General features: G+C 46.2%; 11 non-coding genes across 11 annotated transcripts; all 11 read left to right on the top strand.

The window, feature by feature from the left end:
- The first annotated feature begins 562 nt into the window (after positions 1-562).
- On the top strand, positions 563-753 carry LOC130342908 (U2 spliceosomal RNA). The gene has a single exon (XR_008882367.1). It is a non-coding gene; the product is annotated as a U2 spliceosomal RNA (small nuclear RNA).
- Positions 754-2,838: 2,085 nt separating this feature from the next.
- Positions 2,839-3,029, top strand: LOC130342907 (U2 spliceosomal RNA). Its single transcript, XR_008882366.1, has one exon. It is a non-coding gene; the product is annotated as a U2 spliceosomal RNA (small nuclear RNA).
- Positions 3,030-5,117: 2,088 nt separating this feature from the next.
- On the top strand, positions 5,118-5,310 carry LOC130342909 (U2 spliceosomal RNA). Its single transcript, XR_008882368.1, has one exon. It is a non-coding gene; the product is annotated as a U2 spliceosomal RNA (small nuclear RNA).
- Positions 5,311-7,397: 2,087 nt separating this feature from the next.
- Positions 7,398-7,588, top strand: LOC130342906 (U2 spliceosomal RNA). Its single transcript, XR_008882365.1, has one exon. It is a non-coding gene; the product is annotated as a U2 spliceosomal RNA (small nuclear RNA).
- Positions 7,589-9,673: 2,085 nt separating this feature from the next.
- Positions 9,674-9,864, top strand: LOC130342904 (U2 spliceosomal RNA). The gene has a single exon (XR_008882363.1). It is a non-coding gene; the product is annotated as a U2 spliceosomal RNA (small nuclear RNA).
- Positions 9,865-11,951: 2,087 nt separating this feature from the next.
- On the top strand, positions 11,952-12,142 carry LOC130342902 (U2 spliceosomal RNA). Its single transcript, XR_008882362.1, has one exon. It is a non-coding gene; the product is annotated as a U2 spliceosomal RNA (small nuclear RNA).
- A 2,088-nt stretch (positions 12,143-14,230) lies between these two features.
- Positions 14,231-14,421, top strand: LOC130342901 (U2 spliceosomal RNA). Its single transcript, XR_008882361.1, has one exon. It is a non-coding gene; the product is annotated as a U2 spliceosomal RNA (small nuclear RNA).
- A 2,083-nt stretch (positions 14,422-16,504) lies between these two features.
- LOC130342900 (U2 spliceosomal RNA) lies at positions 16,505-16,695 on the top strand. Its single transcript, XR_008882360.1, has one exon. It is a non-coding gene; the product is annotated as a U2 spliceosomal RNA (small nuclear RNA).
- A 2,085-nt stretch (positions 16,696-18,780) lies between these two features.
- LOC130342899 (U2 spliceosomal RNA) lies at positions 18,781-18,971 on the top strand. Its single transcript, XR_008882359.1, has one exon. It is a non-coding gene; the product is annotated as a U2 spliceosomal RNA (small nuclear RNA).
- A 2,084-nt stretch (positions 18,972-21,055) lies between these two features.
- On the top strand, positions 21,056-21,246 carry LOC130342898 (U2 spliceosomal RNA). The gene has a single exon (XR_008882358.1). It is a non-coding gene; the product is annotated as a U2 spliceosomal RNA (small nuclear RNA).
- A 2,090-nt stretch (positions 21,247-23,336) lies between these two features.
- On the top strand, positions 23,337-23,527 carry LOC130342897 (U2 spliceosomal RNA). Its single transcript, XR_008882357.1, has one exon. It is a non-coding gene; the product is annotated as a U2 spliceosomal RNA (small nuclear RNA).
- Positions 23,528-25,005: the final 1,478 nt, after the last annotated feature.

Below are 25,005 nucleotides of genomic sequence, written 5' to 3'. Positions count from 1 at the left end.
TGTGTATGTAACCATAGGGATTTGTGATGTCACCTAGAACCTTCACAGCAGCGACAGCTTTATGAGGAGCATCAGCACTGCTCTGCCTGAGCAGAACCATCACCGCCATAGGTTGTCAAATAACCCGGGTTTAACCCACACAGGTAAGTCCAATGGGGTGCAGGCATGTCCTCTATGCTTACAGCTTCCCGTGGGTGTTGGTTTGATACCGTTTGGGGACAGCCAAGGAGGCATCTGCAGGCAACAAAGGTAGGTGTGTGCTTGTGTGTGTGTTTCCTATGCAGATCCTAAGCCCAGTGTCACATGCAAGTAGGAGGAGTAAGAAGGGTTCCTGGCAAATCCGGGTTATGGATTGCATTTAAAAAGGCCCCGTGGGAGTGCAATGGGCCCCTGTCTTGCTGCTTAGCAATAATGGTATGGGTTTAGGTTCTGCTGTGTGTACTGGTGGTTGACTGCCCCCCAGCCCAGAGTGTGCATGGAAAATTGTCTGGCAGCCTCCCTGACAGCAAGCAGTGATAGTGCCCATGAAGGGGACCTTGTTGGGCCCGCCCCTTTCACGGTTATCGCTTCTCGGCCTTTTGGCTAAGATCAAGTGTAGTATCTGTTCTTATCAGTTTAATATCTGATACGTCCCCTATCTGGGGACCATATATTAAATGGATTTTTGAGAACGGGGGCCGATTTCGAAGCTTGCTTCCGTCGCCCTATGCATTGACCCGATATGGCAGTATCTTCGGGTACAGTGCACCACCCCCTTACAGGGTTAAAAAGAAAGATTCCTACTTTCATTGCTACCTGCTTGCTGGCTAGCCAGCTAGCCAGCCCTGTGGGCCTTGCTGCTGCTGCTGCTGCAGCCAAAAAACAAAAGGTGGTGCTGCTGCTGCTTCTGCTTCTGCTTGTGTCTGGCCGCTGTTGGAGCGTCCAGGCACAGGACTTCTGCTGCTGCTGACTAAATGGCCTCCTTAATTGGATCATTTGAGTAGCCAGCACACCTGTGCAGGTAGGGCATGACATGATAGGCAGCTGCCTTGATAGCGGGTGGGTGCTGAATGTTCCTAATTGACAAAATAAGATTAATGCTTATGAAGAAATATAAAATCTCATCCCTTCCCCAATATCGCGCCACACCCCTACCCCTTAATTCCCTGGTTGAACTTGATGGACATATGTCTTTTTTCGACCGTACTAACTATGTAACTATGTAACATAACATGGGGGGGGGGGGGTCTCCTGGCTGTTCACACAGGTGTGTCATTGCTGTACATTGACCATGCATTGCTTCTGTGGTATTGCAAAGGCAAAGACAAATGCTTCCAGCCATCCATTGCACTAATGGATTGGTCATCAGCTGGCTGTCTATGTCCCGCATCAATATAGACCAAAGTACAGAGGGTTAGGCTATGCTATTGTGCACCTACCTGATGCATCAGAAGGTGCGAGGCCCTTGCTAAATTCTGTGCACAGACTTTGAGATCTATGCTTTAGACTGTATCTAAACCTGCTCCAACATGGACTGACATTCTGGCCTACTTTCAGCCGATGCGACTTGTCTGTCGCTGAACAGTCGCTTTTTATGTATTCAGCACCTATGTATAATGTTGTAAAAATGCTCTAGAAGCTAAAGTCGCAGAAATGTCACACATATTTGGCCTGCAACTTTCTGTGCGACAAATTCAGACAGGAAAAATCAGTATAAATCCTTAGAAAATTATCCCCCAGTGTCTCCATCTGCTGGCGGTATTGAATAAGCATTGCTGCACTGATGGGGTATGCATTAGACGAAAAAAAAGAAGAAAAAGAAGAATAATACGCCCAGAAAAGAGGCGAAAAGGAGAAAAACGTAAAAAAACGTGAAAAAAAAGTAAGAGGAAGAGAAGGGAAAAAAAGGTGGAAATGGGTTTAAAAGTGATTTCGGCGGAGAAATATATATATATATATATATATATATATATATATATATATATACGCGCACACACACACATATATATAAACGTATTCTCCGTTGAGATATTGCAGCCGCTGCTGTGTCCAGGCCCAGGAGCCTTAGCACTGTGCTGTGATGTCACTCAATACCACTGACATCACTAGGTGTAAACAACATCTCTCCTTTGCTGTGTATGTGACTATGGAGCTGTTTGGTGATGTCGTCTATTATGGCCTTCATAGAAGCAACAGGAGATTGTTGCATCCATCTAGAACCCTCAGAACTACAGTGCTATGATGTCACTCACTTCCACAGGCCTTGCAGAGTGTAAACAACAACAACCCAGCTTTGTTGTGTATGTAACCATAGGGATTTGTGATGTCACCTAGAACCTTCACAGCAGCGACAGCTTTATGAGGAGCATCAGCACTGCTCTGCCTGAGCAGAACCATCACCGCCATAGGTTGTCAAATAACCCGGGTTTAACCCACACAGGTAAGTCCAATGGGGTGCAGGCATGTCCTCTATGCTTACAGCTTCCCGTGGGTGTTGGTTTGATACCGTTTGGGGACAGCCAAGGAGGCATCTGCAGGCAACAAAGGTAGGTGTGTGCTTGTGTGTGTGTTTCCTATGCAGATCCTAAGCCCAGTGTCACATGCAAGTAGGAGGAGTAAGAAGGGTTCCTGGCAAATCCGGGTTATGGATTGCATTTAAAAAGGCCCCGTGGGAGTGCAATGGGCCCCTGTCTTGCTGCTTAGCAATAATGGTATGGGTTTAGGTTCTGCTGTGTGTACTGGTGGTTGACTGCCCCCCAGCCCAGAGTGTGCATGGAAAATTGTCTGGCAGCCTCCCTGACAGCAAGCAGTGATAGTGCCCATGAAGGGGACCTTGTTGGGCCCGCCCCTTTCACGGTTATCGCTTCTCGGCCTTTTGGCTAAGATCAAGTGTAGTATCTGTTCTTATCAGTTTAATATCTGATACGTCCCCTATCTGGGGACCATATATTAAATGGATTTTTGAGAACGGGGGCCGATTTCGAAGCTTGCTTCCGTCGCCCTATGCATTGACCCGATATGGCAGTATCTTCGGGTACAGTGCACCACCCCCTTACAGGGTTAAAAAGAAAGATTCCTACTTTCATTGCTACCTGCTTGCTGGCTAGCCAGCTAGCCAGCCCTGTGGGCCTTGCTGCTGCTGCTGCTGCTGCTGCAGCCAAAAAACAAAAGGTGGTGCTGCTGCTGCTTCTGCTTCTGCTTGTGTCTGGCCGCTGTTGGAGCGTCCAGGCACAGGACTTCTGCTGCTGCTGACTAAATGGCCTCCTTAATTGGATCATTTGAGTAGCCAGCACACCTGTGCAGGTAGGGCATGACATGATAGGCAGCTGCCTTGATAGCGGGTGGGTGCTGAATGTTCCTAATTGACAAAATAAGATTAATGCTTATGAAGAAATATAAAATCTCATCCCTTCCCCAATATCGCGCCACACCCCTACCCCTTAATTCCCTGGTTGAACTTGATGGACATATGTCTTTTTTCGACCGTACTAACTATGTAACTATGTAACATAACATGGGGGGGGGGGGGGGGTCTCCTGGCTGTTCACACAGGTGTGTCATTGCTGTACATTGACCATGCATTGCTTCTGTGGTATTGCAAAGGCAAAGACAAATGCTTCCAGCCATCCATTGCACTAATGGATTGGTCATCAGCTGGCTGTCTATGTCCCGCATCAATATAGACCAAAGTACAGAGGGTTAGGCTATGCTATTGTGCACCTACCTGATGCATCAGAAGGTGCGAGGCCCTTGCTAAATTCTGTGCACAGACTTTGAGATCTATGCTTTAGACTGTATCTAAACCTGCTCCAACATGGACTGACATTCTGGCCTACTTTCAGCCGATGCGACTTGTCTGTCGCTGAACAGTCGCTTTTTATGTATTCAGCACCTATGTATAATGTTGTAAAAATGCTCTAGAAGCTAAAGTCGCAGAAATGTCACACATATTTGGCCTGCAACTTTCTGTGCGACAAATTCAGACAGGAAAAATCAGTATAAATCCTTAGAAAATTATCCCCCAGTGTCTCCATCTGCTGGCGGTATTGAATAAGCATTGCTGCACTGATGGGGTATGCATTAGACGAAAAAAAAGAAGAAAAAGAAGAATAATACGCCCAGAAAAGAGGCGAAAAGGAGAAAAACGTAAAAAAACGTGAAAAAAAAGTAAGAGGAAGAGAAGGGAAAAAAAGGTGTGGAAATGGGTTTAAAAGTGATTTCGGCGGAGATATATATATATATATATATATATATATATATATATACGCGCACACACACACATATATATAAACGTATTCTCCGTTGAGATATTGCAGCCGCTGCTGTGTCCAGGCCCAGGAGCCTTAGCACTGTGCTGTGATGTCACTCAATACCACTGACATCACTAGGTGTAAACAACATCTCTCCTTTGCTGTGTATGTGACTATGGAGCTGTTTGGTGATGTCGTCTATTATGGCCTTCATAGAAGCAACAGGAGATTGTTGCATCCATCTAGAACCCTCAGAACTACAGTGCTATGATGTCACTCACTTCCACAGGCCTTGCAGAGTGTAAACAACAACAACCCAGCTTTGTTGTGTATGTAACCAAAGGGATTTGTGATGTCACCTAGAACCTTCACAGCAGCGACAGCTTTATGAGGAGCATCAGCACTGCTCTGCCTGAGCAGAACCATCACCGCCATAGGTTGTCAAATAACCCGGGTTTAACCCACACAGGTAAGTCCAATGGGGTGCAGGCATGTCCTCTATGCTTACAGCTTCCCGTGGGTGTTGGTTTGATACCGTTTGGGGACAGCCAAGGAGGCATCTGCAGGCAACAAAGGTAGGTGTGTGCTTGTGTGTGTGTTTCCTATGCAGATCCTAAGCCCAGTGTCACATGCAAGTAGGAGGAGTAAGAAGGGTTCCTGGCAAATCCGGGTTATGGATTGCATTTAAAAAGGCCCCGTGGGAGTGCAATGGGCCCCTGTCTTGCTGCTTAGCAATAATGGTATGGGTTTAGGTTCTGCTGTGTGTACTGGTGGTTGACTGCCCCCCAGCCCAGAGTGTGCATGGAAAATTGTCTGGCAGCCTCCCTGACAGCAAGCAGTGATAGTGCCCATGAAGGGGACCTTGTTGGGCCCGCCCCTTTCACGGTTATCGCTTCTCGGCCTTTTGGCTAAGATCAAGTGTAGTATCTGTTCTTATCAGTTTAATATCTGATACGTCCCCTATCTGGGGACCATATATTAAATGGATTTTTGAGAAAACGGGGGCCGATTTCGAAGCTTGCTTCCGTCGCCCTATGCATTGACCCGATATGGCAGTATCTTCGGGTACAGTGCACCACCCCCTTACAGGGTTAAAAAGAAAGATTCCTACTTTCATTGCTACCTGCTTGCTGGCTAGCCAGCTAGCCAGCCCTGTGGGCCTTGCTGCTGCTGCTGCTGCAGCCAAAAAACAAAAGGTGGTGCTGCTGCTGCTTCTGCTTCTGCTTGTGTCTGGCCGCTGTTGGAGCGTCCAGGCACAGGACTTCTGCTGCTGCTGACTAAATGGCCTCCTTAATTGGATCATTTGAGTAGCCAGCACACCTGTGCAGGTAGGGCATGACATGATAGGCAGCTGCCTTGATAGCGGGTGGGTGCTGAATGTTCCTAATTGACAAAATAAGATTAATGCTTATGAAGAAATATAAAATCTCATCCCTTCCCCAATATCGCGCCACACCCCTACCCCTTAATTCCCTGGTTGAACTTGATGGACATATGTCTTTTTTCGACCGTACTAACTATGTAACTATGTAACATAACATGGGGGGGGGGGGTCTCCTGGCTGTTCACACAGGTGTGTCATTGCTGTACATTGACCATGCATTGCTTCTGTGGTATTGCAAAGGCAAAGACAAATGCTTCCAGCCATCCATTGCACTAATGGATTGGTCATCAGCTGGCTGTCTATGTCCCGCATCAATATAGACCAAAGTACAGAGGGTTAGGCTATGCTATTGTGCACCTACCTGATGCATCAGAAGGTGCGAGGCCCTTGCTAAATTCTGTGCACAGACTTTGAGATCTATGCTTTAGACTGTATCTAAACCTGCTCCAACATGGACTGACATTCTGGCCTACTTTCAGCCGATGCGACTTGTCTGTCGCTGAACAGTCGCTTTTTATGTATTCAGCACCTATGTATAATGTTGTAAAAATGCTCTAGAAGCTAAAGTCGCAGAAATGTCACACATATTTGGCCTGCAACTTTCTGTGCGACAAATTCAGACAGGAAAAATCAGTATAAATCCTTAGAAAATTATCCCCCAGTGTCTCCATCTGCTGGCGGTATTGAATAAGCATTGCTGCACTGATGGGGTATGCATTAGACGAAAAAAAAGAAGAAAAAGAAGAATAATACGCCCAGAAAAGAGGCGAAAAGGAGAAAAACGTAAAAAAACGTGAAAAAAAAGTAAGAGGAAGAGAAGGGAAAAAAAGGTGGAAATGGGTTTAAAAGTGATTTCGGCGGAGAATATATATATATATATATATATATATATATATATATATATATATATACGCGCACACACACACATACATATAAACGTATTCTCCGTTGAGATATTGCAGCCGCTGCTGTGTCCAGGCCCAGGAGCCTTAGCACTGTGCTGTGATGTCACTCAATACCACTGACATCACTAGGTGTAAACAACATCTCTCCTTTGCTGTGTATGTGACTATGGAGCTGTTTGGTGATGTCGTCTATTATGGCCTTCATAGAAGCAACAGGAGATTGTTGCATCCATCTAGAACCCTCAGAACTACAGTGCTATGATGTCACTCACTTCCACAGGCCTTGCAGAGTGTAAACAACAACAACCCAGCTTTGTTGTGTATGTAACCATAGGGATTTGTGATGTCACCTAGAACCTTCACAGCAGCGACAGCTTTATGAGGAGCATCAGCACTGCTCTGCCTGAGCAGAACCATCACCGCCATAGGTTGTCAAATAACCCGGGTTTAACCCACACAGGTAAGTCCAATGGGGTGCAGGCATGTCCTCTATGCTTACAGCTTCCCGTGGGTGTTGGTTTGATACCGTTTGGGGACAGCCAAGGAGGCATCTGCAGGCAACAAAGGTAGGTGTGTGCTTGTGTGTGTGTTTCCTATGCAGATCCTAAGCCCAGTGTCACATGCAAGTAGGAGGAGTAAGAAGGGTTCCTGGCAAATCCGGGTTATGGATTGCATTTAAAAAGGCCCCGTGGGAGTGCAATGGGCCCCTGTCTTGCTGCTTAGCAATAATGGTATGGGTTTAGGTTCTGCTGTGTGTACTGGTGGTTGACTGCCCCCCAGCCCAGAGTGTGCATGGAAAATTGTCTGGCAGCCTCCCTGACAGCAAGCAGTGATAGTGCCCATGAAGGGGACCTTGTTGGGCCCGCCCCTTTCACGGTTATCGCTTCTCGGCCTTTTGGCTAAGATCAAGTGTAGTATCTGTTCTTATCAGTTTAATATCTGATACGTCCCCTATCTGGGGACCATATATTAAATGGATTTTTGAGAACGGGGGCCGATTTCGAAGCTTGCTTCCGTCGCCCTATGCATTGACCCGATATGGCAGTATCTTCGGGTACAGTGCACCACCCCCTTACAGGGTTAAAAAGAAAGATTCCTACTTTCATTGCTACCTGCTTGCTGGCTAGCTAGCCAGCTAGCCAGCCCTGTGGGCCTTGCTGCTGCTGCTGCTGCAGCCAAAAAACAAAAGGTGGTGCTGCTGCTGCTTCTGCTTCTGCTTGTGTCTGGCCGCTGTTGGAGCGTCCAGGCACAGGACTTCTGCTGCTGCTGACTAAATGGCCTCCTTAATTGGATCATTTGAGTAGCCAGCACACCTGTGCAGGTAGGGCATGACATGATAGGCAGCTGCCTTGATAGCGGGTGGGTGCTGAATGTTCCTAATTGACAAAATAAGATTAATGCTTATGAAGAAATATAAAATCTCATCCCTTCCCCAATATCGCGCCACACCCCTACCCCTTAATTCCCTGGTTGAACTTGATGGACATATGTCTTTTTTCGACCGTACTAACTATGTAACTATGTAACATAACATGGGGGGGGGGGGGTCTCCTGGCTGTTCACACAGGTGTGTCATTGCTGTACATTGACCATGCATTGCTTCTGTGGTATTGCAAAGGCAAAGACAAATGCTTCCAGCCATCCATTGCACTAATGGATTGGTCATCAGCTGGCTGTCTATGTCCCGCATCAATATAGACCAAAGTACAGAGGGTTAGGCTATGCTATTGTGCACCTACCTGATGCATCAGAAGGTGCGAGGCCCTTGCTAAATTCTGTGCACAGACTTTGAGATCTATGCTTTAGACTGTATCTAAACCTGCTCCAACATGGACTGACATTCTGGCCTACTTTCAGCCGATGCGACTTGTCTGTCGCTGAACAGTCGCTTTTTATGTATTCAGCACCTATGTATAATGTTGTAAAAATGCTCTAGAAGCTAAAGTCGCAGAAATGTCACACATATTTGGCCTGCAACTTTCTGTGCGACAAATTCAGACAGGAAAAATCAGTATAAATCCTTAGAAAATTATCCCCCAGTGTCTCCATCTGCTGGCGGTATTGAATAAGCATTGCTGCACTGATGGGGTATGCATTAGACGAAAAAAAAGAAGAAAAAGAAGAATAATACGCCCAGAAAAGAGGCGAAAAGGAGAAAAACGTAAAAAAACGTGAAAAAAAAGTAAGAGGAAGAGAAGGGAAAAAAAGGTGGAAATGGGTTTAAAAGTGATTTCGGCGGAGAAATATATATATATATATATATATATATATATATATATATACGCGCACACACACACATATATATAAACGTATTCTCCGTTGAGATATTGCAGCCGCTGCTGTGTCCAGGCCCAGGAGCCTTAGCACTGTGCTGTGATGTCACTCAATACCACTGACATCACTAGGTGTAAACAACATCTCTCCTTTGCTGTGTATGTGACTATGGAGCTGTTTGGTGATGTCGTCTATTATGGCCTTCATAGAAGCAACAGGAGATTGTTGCATCCATCTAGAACCCTCAGAACTACAGTGCTATGATGTCACTCACTTCCACAGGCCTTGCAGAGTGTAAACAACAACAACCCAGCTTTGTTGTGTATGTAACCATAGGGATTTGTGATGTCACCTAGAACCTTCACAGCAGCGACAGCTTTATGAGGAGCATCAGCACTGCTCTGCCTGAGCAGAACCATCACCGCCATAGGTTGTCAAATAACCCGGGTTTAACCCACACAGGTAAGTCCAATGGGGTGCAGGCATGTCCTCTATGCTTACAGCTTCCCGTGGGTGTTGGTTTGATACCGTTTGGGGACAGCCAAGGAGGCATCTGCAGGCAACAAAGGTAGGTGTGTGCTTGTGTGTGTGTTTCCTATGCAGATCCTAAGCCCAGTGTCACATGCAAGTAGGAGGAGTAAGAAGGGTTCCTGGCAAATCCGGGTTATGGATTGCATTTAAAAAGGCCCCGTGGGAGTGCAATGGGCCCCTGTCTTGCTGCTTAGCAATAATGGTATGGGTTTAGGTTCTGCTGTGTGTACTGGTGGTTGACTGCCCCCCAGCCCAGAGTGTGCATGGAAAATTGTCTGGCAGCCTCCCTGACAGCAAGCAGTGATAGTGCCCATGAAGGGGACCTTGTTGGGCCCGCCCCTTTCACGGTTATCGCTTCTCGGCCTTTTGGCTAAGATCAAGTGTAGTATCTGTTCTTATCAGTTTAATATCTGATACGTCCCCTATCTGGGGACCATATATTAAATGGATTTTTGAGAACGGGGGCCGATTTCGAAGCTTGCTTCCGTCGCCCTATGCATTGACCCGATATGGCAGTATCTTCGGGTACAGTGCACCACCCCCTTACAGGGTTAAAAAGAAAGATTCCTACTTTCATTGCTACCTGCTTGCTGGCTAGCTAGCCAGCTAGCCAGCCCTGTGGGCCTTGCTGCTGCTGCTGCTGCAGCCAAAAAACAAAAGGTGGTGCTGCTGCTGCTTCTGCTTCTGCTTGTGTCTGGCCGCTGTTGGAGCGTCCAGGCACAGGACTTCTGCTGCTGCTGACTAAATGGCCTCCTTAATTGGATCATTTGAGTAGCCAGCACACCTGTGCAGGTAGGGCATGACATGATAGGCAGCTGCCTTGATAGCGGGTGGGTGCTGAATGTTCCTAATTGACAAAATAAGATTAATGCTTATGAAGAAATATAAAATCTCATCCCTTCCCCAATATCGCGCCACACCCCTACCCCTTAATTCCCTGGTTGAACTTGATGGACATATGTCTTTTTTCGACCGTACTAACTATGTAACTATGTAACATAACATGGGGGGGGGGGGGTCTCCTGGCTGTTCACACAGGTGTGTCATTGCTGTACATTGACCATGCATTGCTTCTGTGGTATTGCAAAGGCAAAGACAAATGCTTCCAGCCATCCATTGCACTAATGGATTGGTCATCAGCTGGCTGTCTATGTCCCGCATCAATATAGACCAAAGTACAGAGGGTTAGGCTATGCTATTGTGCACCTACCTGATGCATCAGAAGGTGCGAGGCCCTTGCTAAATTCTGTGCACAGACTTTGAGATCTATGCTTTAGACTGTATCTAAACCTGCTCCAACATGGACTGACATTCTGGCCTACTTTCAGCCGATGCGACTTGTCTGTCGCTGAACAGTCGCTTTTTATGTATTCAGCACCTATGTATAATGTTGTAAAAATGCTCTAGAAGCTAAAGTCGCAGAAATGTCACACATATTTGGCCTGCAACTTTCTGTGCGACAAATTCAGACAGGAAAAATCAGTATAAATCCTTAGAAAATTATCCCCCAGTGTCTCCATCTGCTGGCGGTATTGAATAAGCATTGCTGCACTGATGGGGTATGCATTAGACGAAAAAAAAGAAGAAAAAGAAGAATAATACGCCCAGAAAAGAGGCGAAAAGGAGAAAAACGTAAAAAAACGTGAAAAAAAAGTAAGAGGAAGAGAAGGGAAAAAAAGGTGGAAATGGGTTTAAAAGTGATTTCGGCGGAGAAATATATATATATATATATATATATATATATATATATATATACGCGCACACACACACATATATATAAACGTATTCTCCGTTGAGATATTGCAGCCGCTGCTGTGTCCAGGCCCAGGAGCCTTAGCACTGTGCTGTGATGTCACTCAATACCACTGACATCACTAGGTGTAAACAACATCTCTCCTTTGCTGTGTATGTGACTATGGAGCTGTTTGGTGATGTCGTCTATTATGGCCTTCATAGAAGCAACAGGAGATTGTTGCATCCATCTAGAACCCTCAGAACTACAGTGCTATGATGTCACTCACTTCCACAGGCCTTGCAGAGTGTAAACAACAACAACCCAGCTTTGTTGTGTATGTAACCATAGGGATTTGTGATGTCACCTAGAACCTTCACAGCAGCGACAGCTTTATGAGGAGCATCAGCACTGCTCTGCCTGAGCAGAACCATCACCGCCATAGGTTGTCAAATAACCCGGGTTTAACCCACACAGGTAAGTCCAATGGGGTGCAGGCATGTCCTCTATGCTTACAGCTTCCCGTGGGTGTTGGTTTGATACCGTTTGGGGACAGCCAAGGAGGCATCTGCAGGCAACAAAGGTAGGTGTGTGCTTGTGTGTGTGTTTCCTATGCAGATCCTAAGCCCAGTGTCACATGCAAGTAGGAGGAGTAAGAAGGGTTCCTGGCAAATCCGGGTTATGGATTGCATTTAAAAAGGCCCCGTGGGAGTGCAATGGGCCCCTGTCTTGCTGCTTAGCAATAATGGTATGGGTTTAGGTTCTGCTGTGTGTACTGGTGGTTGACTGCCCCCCAGCCCAGAGTGTGCATGGAAAATTGTCTGGCAGCCTCCCTGACAGCAAGCAGTGATAGTGCCCATGAAGGGGACCTTGTTGGGCCCGCCCCTTTCACGGTTATCGCTTCTCGGCCTTTTGGCTAAGATCAAGTGTAGTATCTGTTCTTATCAGTTTAATATCTGATACGTCCCCTATCTGGGGACCATATATTAAATGGATTTTTGAGAACGGGGGCCGATTTCGAAGCTTGCTTCCGTCGCCCTATGCATTGACCCGATATGGCAGTATCTTCGGGTACAGTGCACCACCCCCTTACAGGGTTAAAAAGAAAGATTCCTACTTTCATTGCTACCTGCTTGCTGGCTAGCCAGCTAGCCAGCCCTGTGGGCCTTGCTGCTGCTGCTGCTGCTGCTGCAGCCAAAAAACAAAAGGTGGTGCTGCTGCTGCTTCTGCTTCTGCTTGTGTCTGGCCGCTGTTGGAGCGTCCAGGCACAGGACTTCTGCTGCTGCTGACTAAATGGCCTCCTTAATTGGATCATTTGAGTAGCCAGCACACCTGTGCAGGTAGGGCATGACATGATAGGCAGCTGCCTTGATAGCGGGTGGGTGCTGAATGTTCCTAATTGACAAAATAAGATTAATGCTTATGAAGAAATATAAAATCTCATCCCTTCCCCAATATCGCGCCACACCCCTACCCCTTAATTCCCTGGTTGAACTTGATGGACATATGTCTTTTTTCGACCGTACTAACTATGTAACTATGTAACATAACATGGGGGGGGGGGGGTCTCCTGGCTGTTCACACAGGTGTGTCATTGCTGTACATTGACCATGCATTGCTTCTGTGGTATTGCAAAGGCAAAGACAAATGCTTCCAGCCATCCATTGCACTAATGGATTGGTCATCAGCTGGCTGTCTATGTCCCGCATCAATATAGACCAAAGTACAGAGGGTTAGGCTATGCTATTGTGCACCTACCTGATGCATCAGAAGGTGCGAGGCCCTTGCTAAATTCTGTGCACAGACTTTGAGATCTATGCTTTAGACTGTATCTAAACCTGCTCCAACATGGACTGACATTCTGGCCTACTTTCAGCCGATGCGACTTGTCTGTCGCTGAACAGTCGCTTTTTATGTATTCAGCACCTATGTATAATGTTGTAAAAATGCTCTAGAAGCTAAAGTCGCAGAAATGTCACACATATTTGGCCTGCAACTTTCTGTGCGACAAATTCAGACAGGAAAAATCAGTATAAATCCTTAGAAAATTATCCCCCAGTGTCTCCATCTGCTGGCGGTATTGAATAAGCATTGCTGCACTGATGGGGTATGCATTAGACGAAAAAAAAGAAGAAAAAGAAGAATAATACGCCCAGAAAAGAGGCGAAAAGGAGAAAAACGTAAAAAAACGTGAAAAAAAAGTAAGAGGAAGAGAAGGGAAAAAAAGGTGGAAATGGGTTTAAAAGTGATTTCGGCGGAGAAATATATATATATATATATATATATATATATATATATATATACGCGCACACACACACATATATATAAACGTATTCTCCGTTGAGATATTGCACCGCTGCTGTGTCCAGGCCCAGGAGCCTTAGCACTGTGCTGTGATGTCACTCAATACCACTGACATCACTAGGTGTAAACAACATCTCTCCTTTGCTGTGTATGTGACTATGGAGCTGTTTGGTGATGTCGTCTATTATGGCCTTCATAGAAGCAACAGGAGATTGTTGCATCCATCTAGAACCCTCAGAACTACAGTGCTATGATGTCACTCACTTCCACAGGCCTTGCAGAGTGTAAACAACAACAACCCAGCTTTGTTGTGTATGTAACCATAGGGATTTGTGATGTCACCTAGAACCTTCACAGCAGCGACAGCTTTATGAGGAGCATCAGCACTGCTCTGCCTGAGCAGAACCATCACCGCCATAGGTTGTCAAATAACCCGGGTTTAACCCACACAGGTAAGTCCAATGGGGTGCAGGCATGTCCTCTATGCTTACAGCTTCCCGTGGGTGTTGGTTTGATACCGTTTGGGGACAGCCAAGGAGGCATCTGCAGGCAACAAAGGTAGGTGTGTGCTTGTGTGTGTGTTTCCTATGCAGATCCTAAGCCCAGTGTCACATGCAAGTAGGAGGAGTAAGAAGGGTTCCTGGCAAATCCGGGTTATGGATTGCATTTAAAAAGGCCCCGTGGGAGTGCAATGGGCCCCTGTCTTGCTGCTTAGCAATAATGGTATGGGTTTAGGTTCTGCTGTGTGTACTGGTGGTTGACTGCCCCCCAGCCCAGAGTGTGCATGGAAAATTGTCTGGCAGCCTCCCTGACAGCAAGCAGTGATAGTGCCCATGAAGGGGACCTTGTTGGGCCCGCCCCTTTCACGGTTATCGCTTCTCGGCCTTTTGGCTAAGATCAAGTGTAGTATCTGTTCTTATCAGTTTAATATCTGATACGTCCCCTATCTGGGGACCATATATTAAATGGATTTTTGAGAACGGGGGCCGATTTCGAAGCTTGCTTCCGTCGCCCTATGCATTGACCCGATATGGCAGTATCTTCGGGTACAGTGCACCACCCCCTTACAGGGTTAAAAAGAAAGATTCCTACTTTCATTGCTACCTGCTTGCTGGCTAGCCAGCTAGCCAGCCCTGTGGGCCTTGCTGCTGCTGCTGCTGCAGCCAAAAAACAAAAGGTGGTGCTGCTGCTGCTTCTGCTTCTGCTTGTGTCTGGCCGCTGTTGGAGCGTCCAGGCACAGGACTTCTGCTGCTGCTGACTAAATGGCCTCCTTAATTGGATCATTTGAGTAGCCAGCACACCTGTGCAGGTAGGGCATGACATGATAGGCAGCTGCCTTGATAGCGGGTGGGTGCTGAATGTTCCTAATTGACAAAATAAGATTAATGCTTATGAAGAAATATAAAATCTCATCCCTTCCCCAATATCGCGCCACACCCCTACCCCTTAATTCCCTGGTTGAACTTGATGGACATATGTCTTTTTTCGACCGTACTAACTATGTAACTATGTAACATAACATGGGGGGGGGGGGTCTCCTGGCTGTTCACACAGGTGTGTCATTGCTGTACATTGACCATGCATTGCTTCTGTGGTATTGCAAAGGCAAAGACAAATGCTTCCAGCCATCCATTGCACTAATGGATTGGTCATCAGCTGGCTGTCTATGTCCCGCATCAATATAGACCAAAGTACAGAGGGTTAGGCTATGCTATTGTGCACCTACCTGATGCATCAGAAGGTGCGAGGCCCTTGCTAAATTCTGTGCACAGACTTTGAGATCTATGCTTTAGACTGTATCTAAACCTGCTCCAACATGGACTGACATTCTGGCCTACTTTCAGCCGATGCGACTTGTCTGTCGCTGAACAGTCGCTTTTTATGTATTCAGCACCTATGTATAATGTTGTAAAAATGCTCTAGAAGCTAAAGTCGCAGAAATGTCACACATATTTGGCCTGCAACTTTCTGTGCGACAAATTCAGACAGGAAAAATCAGTATAAATCCTTAGAAAATTATCCCCCAGTGTCTCCATCTGCTGGCGGTATTGAATAAGCATTGCTGCACTGATGGGGTATGCATTAGACGAAAAAAAAGAAGAAAAAGAAGAATAATACGCCCAGAAAAGAGGCGAAAAGGAGAAAAACGTAAAAAAACGTGAAAAAAAAGTAAGAGGAAGAGAAGGGAAAAAAAGGTGGAAATGGGTTTAAAAGTGATTTCGGCGGAGAATATATATATATATATATATATATATATATATATATATATATACGCGCACACACACACATATATATAAACGTATTCTCCGTTGAGATATTGCAGCCGCTGCTGTGTCCAGGCCCAGGAGCCTTAGCACTGTGCTGTGATGTCACTCAATACCACTGACATCACTAGGTGTAAACAACATCTCTCCTTTGCTGTGTATGTGACTATGGAGCTGTTTGGTGATGTCGTCTATTACGGCCTTCATAGAAGCAACAGGAGATTGTTGCATCCATCTAGAACCCTCAGAACTACAGTGCTATGATGTCACTCACTTCCACAGGCCTTGCAGAGTGTAAACAACAACAACCCAGCTTTGTTGTGTATGTAACCATAGGGATTTGTGATGTCACCTAGAACCTTCACAGCAGCGACAGCTTTATGAGGAGCATCAGCACTGCTCTGCCTGAGCAGAACCATCACCGCCATAGGTTGTCAAATAACCCGGGTTTAACCCACACAGGTAAGTCCAATGGGGTGCAGGCATGTCCTCTATGCTTACAGCTTCCCGTGGGTGTTGGTTTGATACCGTTTGGGGACAGCCAAGGAGGCATCTGCAGGCAACAAAGGTAGGTGTGTGCTTGTGTGTGTGTTTCCTATGCAGATCCTAAGCCCAGTGTCACATGCAAGTAGGAGGAGTAAGAAGGGTTCCTGGCAAATCCGGGTTATGGATTGCATTTAAAAAGGCCCCGTGGGAGTGCAATGGGCCCCTGTCTTGCTGCTTAGCAATAATGGTATGGGTTTAGGTTCTGCTGTGTGTACTGGTGGTTGACTGCCCCCCAGCCCAGAGTGTGCATGGAAAATTGTCTGGCAGCCTCCCTGACAGCAAGCAGTGATAGTGCCCATGAAGGGGACCTTGTTGGGCCCGCCCCTTTCACGGTTATCGCTTCTCGGCCTTTTGGCTAAGATCAAGTGTAGTATCTGTTCTTATCAGTTTAATATCTGATACGTCCCCTATCTGGGGACCATATATTAAATGGATTTTTGAGAACGGGGGCCGATTTCGAAGCTTGCTTCCGTCGCCCTATGCATTGACCCGATATGGCAGTATCTTCGGGTACAGTGCACCACCCCCTTACAGGGTTAAAAAGAAAGATTCCTACTTTCATTGCTACCTGCTTGCTGGCTAGCCAGCTAGCCAGCCCTGTGGGCCTTGCTGCTGCTGCTGCTGCAGCCAAAAAACAAAAGGTGCTGCTGCTGCTGCTTCTGCTTCTGCTTGTGTCTGGCCACTGTTGGAGCGTCCAGGCACAGGACTTCTGCTGCTGCTGACTAAATGGCCTCCTTAATTGGATCATTTGAGTAGCCAGCACACCTGTGCAGGTAGGGCATGACATGATAGGCAGCTGCCTTGATAGCGGGTGGGTGCTGAATGTTCCTAATTGACAAAATAAGATTAATGCTTATGAAGAAATATAAAATCTCATCCCTTCCCCAATATCGCGCCACACCCCTACCCCTTAATTCCCTGGTTGAACTTGATGGACATATGTCTTTTTTCGACCGTACTAACTATGTAACTATGTAACATAACATGGGGGGGGGGGTCTCCTGGCTGTTCACACAGGTGTGTCATTGCTGTACATTGACCATGCATTGCTTCTGTGGTATTGCAAAGGCAAAGACAAATGCTTCCAGCCATCCATTGCACTAATGGATTGGTCATCAGCTGGCTGTCTATGTCCCGCATCAATATAGACCAAAGTACAGAGGGTTAGGCTATGCTATTGTGCACCTACCTGATGCATCAGAAGGTGCGAGGCCCTTGCTAAATTCTGTGCACAGACTTTGAGATCTATGCTTTAGACTGTATCTAAACCTGCTCCAACATGGACTGACATTCTGGCCTACTTTCAGCCGATGCGACTTGTCTGTCGCTGAACAGTCGCTTTTTATGTATTCAGCACCTATGTATAATGTTGTAAAAATGCTCTAGAAGCTAAAGTCGCAGAAATGTCACACATATTTGGCCTGCAACTTTCTGTGCGACAAATTCAGACAGGAAAAATCAGTATAAATCCTTAGAAAATTATCCCCCAGTGTCTCCATCTGCTGGCGGTATTGAATAAGCATTGCTGCACTGATGGGGTATGCATTAGACGAAAAAAAAGAAGAAAAAGAAGAATAATACGCCCAGAAAAGAGGCGAAAAGGAGAAAAACGTAAAAAAACGTGAAAAAAAAGTAAGAGGAAGAGAAGGGAAAAAAAGGTGGAAATGGGTTTAAAAGTGATTTCGGCGGAGAAATATATATATATATATATATATATATATATATATATATATATATACGCGCACACACACACATATATATAAACGTATTCTCCGTTGAGATATTGCAGCCGCTGCTGTGTCCAGGCCCAGGAGCCTTAGCACTGTGCTGTGATGTCACTCAATACCACTGACATCACTAGGTGTAAACAACATCTCTCCTTTGCTGTGTATGTGACTATGGAGCTGTTTGGTGATGTCGTCTATTATGGCCTTCATAGAAGCAACAGGAGATTGTTGCATCCATCTAGAACCCTCAGAACTACAGTGCTATGATGTCACTCACTTCCACAGGCCTTGCAGAGTGTAAACAACAACAACCCAGCTTTGTTGTGTATGTAACCATAGGGATTTGTGATGTCACCTAGAACCTTCACAGCAGCGACAGCTTTATGAGGAGCATCAGCACTGCTCTGCCTGAGCAGAACCATCACCGCCATAGGTTGTCAAATAACCCGGGTTTAACCCACACAGGTAAGTCCAATGGGGTGCAGGCATGTCCTCTATGCTTACAGCTTCCCGTGGGTGTTGGTTTGATACCGTTTGGGGACAGCCAAGGAGGCATCTGCAGGCAACAAAGGTAGGTGTGTGCTTGTGTGTGTGTTTCCTATGCAGATCCTAAGCCCAGTGTCACATGCAAGTAGGAGGAGTAAGAAGGGTTCCTGGCAAATCCGGGTTATGGATTGCATTTAAAAAGGCCCCGTGGGAGTGCAATGGGCCCCTGTCTTGCTGCTTAGCAATAATGGTATGGGTTTAGGTTCTGCTGTGTGTACTGGTGGTTGACTGCCCCCCAGCCCAGAGTGTGCATGGAAAATTGTCTGGCAGCCTCCCTGACAGCAAGCAGTGATAGTGCCCATGAAGGGGACCTTGTTGGGCCCGCCCCTTTCACGGTTATCGCTTCTCGGCCTTTTGGCTAAGATCAAGTGTAGTATCTGTTCTTATCAGTTTAATATCTGATACGTCCCCTATCTGGGGACCATATATTAAATGGATTTTTGAGAACGGGGGCCGATTTCGAAGCTTGCTTCCGTCGCCCTATGCATTGACCCGATATGGCAGTATCTTCGGGTACAGTGCACCACCCCCTTACAGGGTTAAAAAGAAAGATTCCTACTTTCATTGCTACCTGCTTGCTGGCTAGCTAGCCAGCTAGCCAGCCCTGTGGGCCTTGCTGCTGCTGCTGCTGCAGCCAAAAAACAAAAGGTGGTGCTGCTGCTGCTTCTGCTTCTGCTTGTGTCTGGCCGCTGTTGGAGCGTCCAGGCACAGGACTTCTGCTGCTGCTGACTAAATGGCCTCCTTAATTGGATCATTTGAGTAGCCAGCACACCTGTGCAGGTAGGGCATGACATGATAGGCAGCTGCCTTGATAGCGGGTGGGTGCTGAATGTTCCTAATTGACAAAATAAGATTAATGCTTATGAAGAAATATAAAATCTCATCCCTTCCCCAATATCGCGCCACACCCCTACCCCTTAATTCCCTGGTTGAACTTGATGGACATATGTCTTTTTTCGACCGTACTAACTATGTAACTATGTAACATAACATGGGGGGGGGGGGGGTCTCCTGGCTGTTCACACAGGTGTGTCATTGCTGTACATTGACCATGCATTGCTTCTGTGGTATTGCAAAGGCAAAGACAAATGCTTCCAGCCATCCATTGCACTAATGGATTGGTCATCAGCTGGCTGTCTATGTCCCGCATCAATATAGACCAAAGTACAGAGGGTTAGGCTATGCTATTGTGCACCTACCTGATGCATCAGAAAGTGCGAGGCCCTTGCTAAATTCTGTGCACAGACTTTGAGATCTATGCTTTAGACTGTATCTAAACCTGCTCCAACATGGACTGACATTCTGGCCTACTTTCAGCCGATGCGACTTGTCTGTCGCTGAACAGTCGCTTTTTATGTATTCAGCACCTATGTATAATGTTGTAAAAATGCTCTAGAAGCTAAAGTCGCAGAAATGTCACACATATTTGGCCTGCAACTTTCTGTGCGACAAATTCAGACAGGAAAAATCAGTATAAATCCTTAGAAAATTATCCCCCAGTGTCTCCATCTGCTGGCGGTATTGAATAAGCATTGCTGCACTGATGGGGTATGCATTAGACGAAAAAAAAGAAGAAAAAGAAGAATAATACGCCCAGAAAAGAGGCGAAAAGGAGAAAAACGTAAAAAAACGTGAAAAAAAAGTAAGAGGAAGAGAAGGGAAAAAAAGGTGGAAATGGGTTTAAAAGTGATTTCGGCGGAGAAATATATATATATATATATATATATATATATATATATACGCGCACACACACACATATATATAAACGTATTCTCCGTTGAGATATTGCAGCCGCTGCTGTGTCCAGGCCCAGGAGCCTTAGCACTGTGCTGTGATGTCACTCAATACCACTGACATCACTAGGTGTAAACAACATCTCTCCTTTGCTGTGTATGTGACTATGGAGCTGTTTGGTGATGTCGTCTATTATGGCCTTCATAGAAGCAACAGGAGATTGTTGCATCCATCTAGAACCCTCAGAACTACAGTGCTATGATGTCACTCACTTCCACAGGCCTTGCAGAGTGTAAACAACAACAACCCAGCTTTGTTGTGTATGTAACCATAGGGATTTGTGATGTCACCTAGAACCTTCACAGCAGCGACAGCTTTATGAGGAGCATCAGCACTGCTCTGCCTGAGCAGAACCATCACCGCCATAGGTTGTCAAATAACCCGGGTTTAACCCACACAGGTAAGTCCAATGGGGTGCAGGCATGTCCTCTATGCTTACAGCTTCCCGTGGGTGTTGGTTTGATACCGTTTGGGGACAGCCAAGGAGGCATCTGCAGGCAACAAAGGTAGGTGTGTGCTTGTGTGTGTGTTTCCTATGCAGATCCTAAGCCCAGTGTCACATGCAAGTAGGAGGAGTAAGAAGGGTTCCTGGCAAATCCGGGTTATGGATTGCATTTAAAAAGGCCCCGTGGGAGTGCAATGGGCCCCTGTCTTGCTGCTTAGCAATAATGGTATGGGTTTAGGTTCTGCTGTGTGTACTGGTGGTTGACTGCCCCCCAGCCCAGAGTGTGCATGGAAAATTGTCTGGCAGCCTCCCTGACAGCAAGCAGTGATAGTGCCCATGAAGGGGACCTTGTTGGGCCCGCCCCTTTCACGGTTATCGCTTCTCGGCCTTTTGGCTAAGATCAAGTGTAGTATCTGTTCTTATCAGTTTAATATCTGATACGTCCCCTATCTGGGGACCATATATTAAATGGATTTTTGAGAACGGGGGCCGATTTCGAAGCTTGCTTCCGTCGCCCTATGCATTGACCCGATATGGCAGTATCTTCGGGTACAGTGCACCACCCCCTTACAGGGTTAAAAAGAAAGATTCCTACTTTCATTGCTACCTGCTTGCTGGCTAGCCAGCTAGCCAGCCCTGTGGGCCTTGCTGCTGCTGCTGCTGCTGCTGCTGCAGCCAAAAAACAAAAGGTGGTGCTGCTGCTGCTTCTGCTTCTGCTTGTGTCTGGCCGCTGTTGGAGCGTCCAGGCACAGGACTTCTGCTGCTGCTGACTAAATGGCCTCCTTAATTGGATCATTTGAGTAGCCAGCACACCTGTGCAGGTAGGGCATGACATGATAGGCAGCTGCCTTGATAGCGGGTGGGTGCTGAATGTTCCTAATTGACAAAATAAGATTAATGCTTATGAAGAAATATAAAATCTCATCCCTTCCCCAATATCGCGCCACACCCCTACCCCTTAATTCCCTGGTTGAACTTGATGGACATATGTCTTTTTTCGACCGTACTAACTATGTAACTATGTAACATAACATGGGGGGGGGGGGGGGGGTCTCCTGGCTGTTCACACAGGTGTGTCATTGCTGTACATTGACCATGCATTGCTTCTGTGGTATTGCAAAGGCAAAGACAAATGCTTCCAGCCATCCATTGCACTAATGGATTGGTCATCAGCTGGCTGTCTATGTCCCGCATCAATATAGACCAAAGTACAGAGGGTTAGGCTATGCTATTGTGCACCTACCTGATGCATCAGAAGGTGCGAGGCCCTTGCTAAATTCTGTGCACAGACTTTGAGATCTATGCTTTAGACTGTATCTAAACCTGCTCCAACATGGACTGACATTCTGGCCTACTTTCAGCCGATGCGACTTGTCTGTCGCTGAACAGTCGCTTTTTATGTATTCAGCACCTATGTATAATGTTGTAAAAATGCTCTAGAAGCTAAAGTCGCAGAAATGTCACACATATTTGGCCTGCAACTTTCTGTGCGACAAATTCAGACAGGAAAAATCAGTATAAATCCTTAGAAAATTATCCCCCAGTGTCTCCATCTGCTGGCGGTATTGAATAAGCATTGCTGCACTGATGGGGTATGCATTAGACGAAAAAAAAGAAGAAAAAGAAGAATAATACGCCCAGAAAAGAGGCGAAAAGGAGAAAAACGTAAAAAAACGTGAAAAAAAAGTAAGAGGAAGAGAAGGGAAAAAAAGGTGGAAATGGGTTTAAAAGTGATTTCGGCGGAGAAATATATATATATATATATATATATATATATATATACGCGCACACACACACATATATATAAACGTATTCTCCGTTGAGATATTGCAGCCGCTGCTGTGTCCAGGCCCAGGAGCCTTAGCACTGTGCTGTGATGTCACTCAATACCACTGACATCACTAGGTGTAAACAACATCTCTCCTTTGCTGTGTATGTGACTATGGAGCTGTTTGGTGATGTCGTCTATTATGGCCTTCATAGAAGCAACAGGAGATTGTTGCATCCATCTAGAACCCTCAGAACTACAGTGCTATGATGTCACTCACTTCCACAGGCCTTGCAGAGTGTAAACAACAACAACCCAGCTTTGTTGTGTATGTAACCATAGGGATTTGTGATGTCACCTAGAACCTTCACAGCAGCGACAGCTTTATGAGGAGCATCAGCACTGCTCTGCCTGAGCAGAACCATCACCGCCATAGGTTGTCAAATAACCCGGGTTTAACCCACACAGGTAAGTCCAATGGGGTGCAGGCATGTCCTCTATGCTTACAGCTTCCCGTGGGTGTTGGTTTGATACCGTTTGGGGACAGCCAAGGAGGCATCTGCAGGCAACAAAGGTAGGTGTGTGCTTGTGTGTGTGTTTCCTATGCAGATCCTAAGCCCAGTGTCACATGCAAGTAGGAGGAGTAAGAAGGGTTCCTGGCAAATCCGGGTTATGGATTGCATTTAAAAAGGCCCCGTGGGAGTGCAATGGGCCCCTGTCTTGCTGCTTAGCAATAATGGTATGGGTTTAGGTTCTGCTGTGTGTACTGGTGGTTGACTGCCCCCCAGCCCAGAGTGTGCATGGAAAATTGTCTGGCAGCCTCCCTGACAGCAAGCAGTGATAGTGCCCATGAAGGGGACCTTGTTGGGCCCGCCCCTTTCACGGTTATCGCTTCTCGGCCTTTTGGCTAAGATCAAGTGTAGTATCTGTTCTTATCAGTTTAATATCTGATACGTCCCCTATCTGGGGACCATATATTAAATGGATTTTTGAGAACGGGGGCCGATTTCGAAGCTTGCTTCCGTCGCCCTATGCATTGACCCGATATGGCAGTATCTTCGGGTACAGTGCACCACCCCCTTACAGGGTTAAAAAGAAAGATTCCTACTTTCATTGCTACCTGCTTGCTGGCTAGCCAGCTAGCCAGCCCTGTGGGCCTTGCTGCTGCTGCTGCTGCAGCCAAAAAACAAAAGGTGGTGCTGCTGCTGCTTCTGCTTCTGCTTGTGTCTGGCCGCTGTTGGAGCGTCCAGGCACAGGACTTCTGCTGCTGCTGACTAAATGGCCTCCTTAATTGGATCATTTGAGTAGCCAGCACACCTGTGCAGGTAGGGCATGACATGATAGGCAGCTGCCTTGATAGCGGGTGGGTGCTGAATGTTCCTAATTGACAAAATAAGATTAATGCTTATGAAGAAATATAAAATCTCATCCCTTCCCCAATATCGCGCCACACCCCTACCCCTTAATTCCCTGGTTGAACTTGATGGACATATGTCTTTTTTCGACCGTACTAACTATGTAACTATGTAACATAACATGGGGGGGGGGGTCTCCTGGCTGTTCACACAGGTGTGTCATTGCTGTACATTGACCATGCATTGCTTCTGTGGTATTGCAAAGGCAAAGACAAATGCTTCCAGCCATCCATTGCACTAATGGATTGGTCATCAGCTGGCTGTCTATGTCCCGCATCAATATAGACCAAAGTACAGAGGGTTAGGCTATGCTATTGTGCACCTACCTGATGCATCAGAAGGTGCGAGGCCCTTGCTAAATTCTGTGCACAGACTTTGAGATCTATGCTTTAGACTGTATCTAAACCTGCTCCAACATGGACTGACATTCTGGCCTACTTTCAGCCGATGCGACTTGTCTGTCGCTGAACAGTCGCTTTTTATGTATTCAGCACCTATGTATAATGTTGTAAAAATGCTCTAGAAGCTAAAGTCGCAGAAATGTCACACATATTTGGCCTGCAACTTTCTGTGCGACAAATTCAGACAGGAAAAATCAGTATAAATCCTTAGAAAATTATCCCCCAGTGTCTCCATCTGCTGGCGGTATTGAATAAGCATTGCTGCACTGATGGGGTATGCATTAGACGAAAAAAAAGAAGAAAAAGAAGAATAATACGCCCAGAAAAGAGGCGAAAAGGAGAAAAACGTAAAAAAACGTGAAAAAAAAGTAAGAGGAAGAGAAGGGAAAAAAAGGTGGAAATGGGTTTAAAAGTGATTTCGGCGGAGAATATATATATATATATATATATATATATATATATATATATATATATACGCGCACACACACACATATATATAAACGTATTCTCCGTTGAGATATTGCAGCCGCTGCTGTGTCCAGGCCCAGGAGCCTTAGCACTGTGCTGTGATGTCACTCAATACCACTGACATCACTAGGTGTAAACAACATCTCTCCTTTGCTGTGTATGTGACTATGGAGCTGTTTGGTGATGTCGTCTATTATGGCCTTCATAGAAGCAACAGGAGATTGTTGCATCCATCTAGAACCCTCAGAACTACAGTGCTATGATGTCACTCA

This window comes from Hyla sarda, unplaced genomic scaffold, assembly GCF_029499605.1.
Source record: "Hyla sarda isolate aHylSar1 unplaced genomic scaffold, aHylSar1.hap1 scaffold_660, whole genome shotgun sequence".
Lineage (NCBI taxonomy): Eukaryota > Metazoa > Chordata > Amphibia > Anura > Hylidae > Hyla > Hyla sarda.
The sequence above is the reverse complement of the archived record's forward strand: the minus strand, read 5'-3'. Positions and strand labels throughout refer to the sequence as shown.